The sequence below is a fragment of the Octodon degus genome, unplaced genomic scaffold, assembly GCF_000260255.1.
Source record: "Octodon degus isolate 3935 unplaced genomic scaffold, OctDeg1.0 scaffold00002, whole genome shotgun sequence".
Lineage (NCBI taxonomy): Eukaryota > Metazoa > Chordata > Mammalia > Rodentia > Octodontidae > Octodon > Octodon degus.
In genome coordinates, this window is record NW_004524578.1 from 31443605 (window position 1) to 31451382 (window position 7778).

Genomic DNA, 7778 nt, shown 5'->3' on the forward strand with positions numbered 1-7778 from the left:
GATAGGGATTGCATTAAATCTGTACAGCAATTTTGGGAGTATGGCCATCTTCACAATGTTGGTTCTTCCTATCCATCTCCTCTATTTTTTAATCAATGTCTTCTTTAGAAGCAGTTATACATTCTTTTACTGCAGTGTTTTTTCAGATTTGGTTTCCTCCCTATGTTTCTGTAGTTGCTTCTTTACTTCAGATGCTATGAGTTCTGAGAATTCTTTGTTTATTTCAGAAAGGAATTGAGCTCTGAGTTTCTCTATACCTTTCTACTGTTGCTTATTTCCTAACAATGCTATTAATTCATGCTTTTGAGCTGAGCCAGTGTCCTTTCCACTTGTTCTGGGTGGGCATTAGGTTTCCTCCATATGTTTCTGCATTTGATTCTTTACTGCAGATGTTATTAATTCAGGGATTTCTTTTTTATTTCCAATCTGAGCTCCTCTATACCTTTCTGCAGCTGTTTCTTTATTTCAGAAACTGTTGATTCATTGCTTTCAGCTGTGTGGTTCCCAGTTTGTTCTGTGTTAGTGTCCTCTGCACTTGCTACGGGTGGGTTTGGGTTCTGAGGTTGCATTTTGTTCCTTCTCGTCATTTTGTGTAGCACTGTCTTCTGACCTTTGTTGGATCTTTGTTGCAGGTATAACCTTAGCACGTACTGAAGTTCAGGTGCAGCTCTACAAAGTTTGGATTTATCCAGCTGTGCCTGGCTTGGGTCTGGCTGCTGTGCTCAGGTCCTTCCCGCTGCTGCCCTTGAGGGTGAACGTGTTGTGCCCCTCTGGCAAGATGTTCTGTTCCTGGACTATCTGGGTGGTTCTATCCTCTACACTCTCTGCAGGAATGCAGCTGCAGGGTTTCACCCCAGGCCTGTATGCCAAGCCTGAGCTTAGCCTAGAGGGGACAAGGTAGAGTAGGAAGGAGAGGCAGCTGTCCCGCACACTCACTGGGCTTGGGCTAGGACTGGATCTGGGGGTTCCCACAACGCGGCAGAATTTCCTATCCTGTGTGCGGGATGTGTGGGGGTAATCCGGATTGATGGGGCATCCCAAAGGGGTGGAAGAGGGTCTCACCTAAGCAGCACCTAGGATGGAACCAGTAGTAGGTCCTGCTGTCGCAGAGTAGCCGGAAGCTCTCCCACACACTCACCGGGCCTGAGCTAGGACTGGGTCTGGGGGTTCTTGGAACGCGGCAGATATTCCTACTCAGTGGGCAGGGTGGGGGAGGTGCTGCGGAGTGGTGGGGGGCGTCCCAAGGGGGTGGAAGAGGGTCTCACCCACCCTGTGCCTGGGCTGGGACCAGTAGTAGGTCCCTGACTTCATTATTCTTAATGTGGCTTGTTTTCTGAGTTTTGCTTTCTGAAAGGACAACCTTAAGAACAGAGTCTTGTTTTTGTTTTTGCTTTGGCTAGAACTAAAACAGTAGAATCTTTTTCAAGTGGACAGAATGAGAATATTCCAATGTTCTGTCTTGATGCTTTTCCTACTTATGTGGCCGTAATAAGGGACCAGGGCAAGAGGATAAAAAGAAGAAAAGGATCTTATATAATGACACTGAACTACGAATGTCATCTCAGGGAACCTTATATGTAAATAAATTGACCCATTCTAATATTCTAAACATTTTTAGTCCTATTATTCAGAGTCATGTGATTCCTTTTATTATTGAATATTTAAGCATACATCATGCTTGGAAGTCATTGTGCTGCAAGCAGCAGCCCATTCAAAAAGGCTGGAGCTCCAACAGAAATGTGTTGACTCCAATTTATAAGCCCAAGTATTTCTGATTTTAGGAATTTTTTGGTCCCATGAATTTCCACTGTACTGTTGCAGAGCTCTGGGTCTAATTTTCTGCAATTCTTTCATGTCTGTTTTCCCTTATGTAGACTTTCTGGATGTTTGTATCTCTACACACAAGGTAGGATTTATCCTGATGACATTTTCAGAAGAGAAAAGGTATCCAGATGGCTACCTCAGCTGCGTCTTCCTTCTCAGTGATCCAAGGAGGGGGGCTATGCCCATTCTTTCACTAGTTACCATGGCCAGAGGAACTGGCTGTGCTCATTGATTTAACCTTATCAGGTCTCATTCCTGAATCTGAAAGAAAAGGTAGCATCCTTAGGGCACATGAAGGTAGAAAGCAGATGCCCAAGCAGCAGCTGGGGAGCTATTGGCTACTGAGAGGAAGAGGAATAAATTTTGGGCAGCTCAAACAACAAAAGTTTATCTTAACATTGTCATATTTACTCTTTCACATTAATTTTTTGCAAATATTGACTATATTAATGTATGAAGGTAATCATCACATGAATAAGCATCAAATACTGCAAAGAATTGTTAATGATATTATCTTGTGTTTCTTTAAAATATTAAAAAAGTCACTACAAAAATGCATCATAAATTGAGGAGTAAATCTTGCCTTTTTTTCATACATGCAGAAATTATTTATCGGCTTTGCACTCATACTTCTTCACTTTAAAGTGAAAGAAACAAACACCTCCTTCTTTGATCTAAATATAATTCTAGGAACACATATATTATAAGGAGCAAATACATGCCAGGTGCATGTAGATTTTAAATTATAGGCATGATAATCCACAGCCACAAAATTCTACGTGCTACATAATTCATGAATGCAGGTTTAAGTATTTTTGAGCATTTATTATAAAGAACATAATCATAGGCATGAGATATAAAGTATCTGTGACAGATTTTACATCCTCCTACATGTAAACTGTTGGATGCTCTCTCCTGTACTGGCTCAACTACAGAAAATCTTTACAGACATTGTTGTTTAGCTTTAATCTCACCAGAGACTTGGTGAATTGTGATGTCTGTCTTGTGAGCCACACTAACAAGCAATTAAAAAGGAAAATAAACTCAGACATATCATATCTGATCCCATCCTTCTTCCCAGAAGGAAATGATTTGGTTATCTCTGTAAAAACAAGAGTCTATCAATTTTTCCTCCAACAAACTGCTTACCCTTATGCTTAGAACTCAAAGGCTCTGTCTGCATTCAAATGCTTTGGATGAAGATCAGTAAAACTTACTTTGACATTAACATAGATTCTCTCCTGAGAACGTTCACTGAACATTCTCTCATGGGAAGCTCACTGAACATGTAATTTTCTGTACTTATTGATATTATGAAGGTACATGCACTACCAGAATCATCAATTTGATTATCAGCACTGTGATGAAATTTAGTTAATTTTCCCCTTTTACTTCTTGCCTAATACTAACCCAAAGCCACCCATGAGTTCATCCCATCCTTGAATAATCCTTTGCATGTGCCTCAAGACTAGTGGCAGAATGACTAATAAGAGTGTGTTATTCCTCTTTCATTACTGATTTTCTATCAGCAAAGGTGGACTCTCCTTTTCCTCAGACTCCTCCATCCCACACCAATGCCCCATTAAAATGCATTCCAGTGGCTCACAATGGAAGCCAATGCTATGACTTAGTTCCTCAGGACACAACTCTAGTTTTCAATCCACAGTTAGTATGAATGGGACTCGGCTGTTTAACAACAAACTCTTCTCAGTGAATTCAGCCTTAGGTTGTATCAAGTGTAAAAGTAACTAAATATGAGAAGAGCAAGAGATGGGCTTCAGAAGGAACTTTGTAGGGCTACGGAGTGATAACTCAGGGGAATAAGTGCCTGGCAAGCATAAGGTGCTGAGTTTGATCCTTGGTACCAGGAAAAAAAAAAAAAGAATTTTGTATGTATGTCATTATGTGAATATATAGTAGATAATAATAGGACACATATAGAGGGAAGAAAGAAATGGAGGAGGAAAAGAAGAGAGAAAGTGTAAGGAAATGAAAAGGGGAAAAAGGGGCTTGGGGAGATGGCTCAGTAGGATAAGCGCTTGACTGGCAAACGCAAGGATCTGAGTTCAATCCCCAGTTCCGCCCAAAACCAAAAAAACAAAAAAGGGGAAAGGAGGATGAAGAGAGAGAGGAGAGAAGGAAAAGTGAACAATGATTGTGTCTATTTTAGATACAGCTCTAAATTTCTTAGTATTTCTTCCACTGAGAATTAAGAGCTATGTACCTCTCCATCAAATGTGGGAGCATGCATGACTGGTAGACCAATAAAGTATAATGGACTGATGCTATACTCCAAGCAAGGACATCAAAGCCAACACAGTTCACAAGTGGTCACTGGTCTTCGGTACAACATTCTGCCATGTAAGAAGTCTAAGTCCACTAGGTTAGGAGAAGTCAGAATCTACCCAATGAAGCCTTATGTAAGTCTCCTAGCCTAGAGCTCCAGAAGGCATCCAGGAATAGTCAGTATTAACTGCAGACCCACAGAAGATAAAGCTTCCACTGCTTCTTGCTCCCAGATCCCATGACACCCTAGATTATCAGTCATCTCAGCTCAGGATGTAAATACCTGAAGCAGGGAAAGACTACTTCCATTGCATACTTTCTAAATATGTTTTTGAGACAAGATCTCACTCTGTTGTGGAGCATAGGCTGGCCTTGAATTTATGGCAATCTTCCTGATTCAGCCTTGCAAATTCTGGGATTCCGGGCATGCATCACCATGCCTGGCTTCTCTCTGCACTCTTGACCCATAAAATCTGCAAGGACAGGCAATGAAATAGTTATTCGAAGCTGCTAAGCTGATATGAGTAGCATAAATAATATGAAGTTAATTGTAATGGAGTAAGTTCTTAAAGGGACAGTGAACAAATGGAAAAGATCTATACAAAGCAGAACGAAATCCCGTCATTTACAGCAATAATAACAAAAGGAAAGGATCTACAACATATGATGTTGAACAAGATAATCCAAACACAGAAAAACGAGTATTACCTGGTTTCTTTCATATGGGAAAGCTAAAAATGTTAACTTGAACACAGATATTGATGACCACAGACTAAAAAGGGGAAGGAAGATGTGTAAAGGGAGAGAAGCATACACAGTGTATTGTATGGAAATGCCACATGGAGCTCCAATAATATGTACAGTTAATACTTATTAATAAAACAATATATTTTTAAAAATCTATATTGGGCCACTTGGCTTTCACTCTATCTTGGCATATTGTAAGCCCTCTTCATTTCTACCGCTAATATGTATATTTCTACATTCTTATTTATAGTAGGTTTTTCTGTGGAAAATTAATTGCATAGAAGTGGAACTTTTGAGACTAATGTAACCTCACTTCTTTGCAATGCAAGCTGCTTAGGGGAGGATGATTCTGACGACACTGGGGAGTTCCTCATGACATCCAATAGGGTCAGCTTGACTCAGGATGCAGAAGACTGCTAATCCTGAAATGCTGGAACATCCCAAAGACAGGATGTTTTGGCTGCTCGAGCAAAGATGGACCTTTGGGGAAGATAACTAAATGATATCTAAAACACGTTGGATTTCTTCAGAGGTGATGAAAATATTGTAAAACTGTAGTGAAGTTTGCACAACTCTGTAAAGATACTGGAAACCCTCACAATGCACACTTCACATGGTGAATTGTGTGGCATGTGTGGTGTATGAAAGGATAAGCTCTCCACAGAGCTATTAACTGTCCTCCACAAACTATAAGACATTGAATTTGTGTTGTCCCTTAAGCTTTCTTTCTCCTGATTTTTAATCAATTAAAAGTGCTACAGTTAGGCCCAGCCAGATAGCTCTGTGGACTACAGCACCTGCTTAGGCAGACACAGAGACTGGGGTTAGATCCCTGGCATGCCATGCCAGCCCTGCCCCCAGGGAGCACTGACAGGGCAACTGGGACTGGGCATGGTGGTGCACATCTGTGATCCCAGTGTTTGGGAGGCTGAAAACAGGAGGATGACTATGAATCTGATCCGTGTAGTGAGACCCTGTATTAAACACATAAATAAATAAGTGCTAAAAATGCCACAATTTATTCAGTAGCCACTGGGGATCTTATTACATCCCTTAGCTCACCCTCCATGTCCAACCTGATGGAAGTCTGAGTGTATCACAGCCAAAGATGCCCAGTCCAGCAACCACCCCCAAAATAACAACCCTTTCTGAGGCAGATAAGGCAGATAATCTTAATGCAGATGAGTTAAGGATAGGCTGATGGGAGCTGGCATTCTTGTTCTTTAGTTTTCAAGGCTGATAATTACCCCTATAATTATGATTTTGGGGGAAGGAAGTGACTTTACTTAATCATTCTACACATTATACATATGTCAAGATATTACATTGTACTGCTCCAATATATTCAAATACTATTTGTCAGTTTATCAATAATAAATAAATAAATATTCATGACAGAACCTTTTCCAAAGGGAGCAAAACTGAGCAGTGAAAGCCATCACTTTCTTAAGACAAAAGTAGCAAAAAAGGCTCCTTGAGGTGAGGATCCCGTGTTCTCCTAGCTCTTTAGTGAAGCCTATTGATAGGACAGCACCTGAAAGATGCCCAGAGTGAGCACTGCACTAGCCAAACCACAGAGCAGGCAGTGCTGTAATTCCCTGGTCTCATGCTTCTATGTGGAGAATTTTCCTTTGTTTCTGGGCTTTCATTAGGTTCAGGACTCCACACGCTTTTTTGTAGGAGTAAGATTTCATGAGTGAGACTGTGGAAGGAGGCTGACGTGCCCAGGTAGCTACTTTCTTTTTCTCAGCTTCGCTTGCCTGCAGCACATGCTGTTTGCTCTCCGCCAGGCACTAAGGCATTTGTGTTCACCTAGTAGCCTGCATTTGTACAGTCACGCATGCGTGACAGCTAATGGGGGTGTCCCCTCTGCTGGACTGTGAGATGTCTTGCAGTACTCTGGGGATAAAGCACTCTTCTGGGGATGCCTGCAGACGTGTCCAGGTTCTCTTGGCACGTGGCTCAGGAAACTCAGGACAAAGACCCCTCCCGGTATGCATGGCACCATCCAACAGGTGACCAGCCTGGATGGAATGAAAAGGAAAAATGAAGAAGTCCCCTTGCATTTGCAAGCTTAATTAGCAGTGAGCATCTCTTTGGCTGCCTTCATCTGCACAATTCAGACGCCACCACCTTTAGCTTTCAGTGCAGACTCTGGTCAGCAGCTCCCTAGGAGCTTCCAGGCCTCAGGCGTGGCCTGGCCTGTGTCCTTGGTCCTTCTTCTCCTGTGACTTCCGGCTTCTTGGACTGAGTAGCTACTGCATCTTCTGGATCTTCTGGATGGCCACAGGGGACTAGCCCGCCTCTGATCCTATAAGCTCATCTAAATAATCTGTCTTATGGATTATGGCTGTACTGGTTAGGCTTTTGTTAGAAAAGCCTAACCAGTACAGCTAGTGTCTGAACATGTAGGTCCAGGGCATCAAAGACATATTAGTAAGTTCGCTGGACCCCAGATTTAAGACTACATACTACAATCATCCCTGTATGTAATAAAAGTGATTTTTAAATCTTCATTTCTATATATCTTATGTGTATTTATTACCTGCCCCCAAATTCTTGAGAGTGACAAATGCAGGTCCTATACAAACTCTTAAAACTCCAGCATGGTTTTTCAGCCATTTCTTCAATTTCATGAGCTATTCCTAATTTTCCAATAATGTAATTTTTCCTGAGGTTAGTTCCTGTTGCTTGTAACTAGGCAAGGCAAATGAAGACATCTCTCAATAAATATTTAACTGAAGCTAAATTTATTAAACATTAAATTTAGAACTATATTCTACAGAGTAACATTTAGATGCTTTAAAAGGAAAGAACACTTTTATAAGAGGTTCAATAGTTGCAACCTGTAATTTCAAAACACCCTTGAGCCCAAGTACTATGGAAATCATAAACTGCTGATAGTAGAGCTCATTTCATTC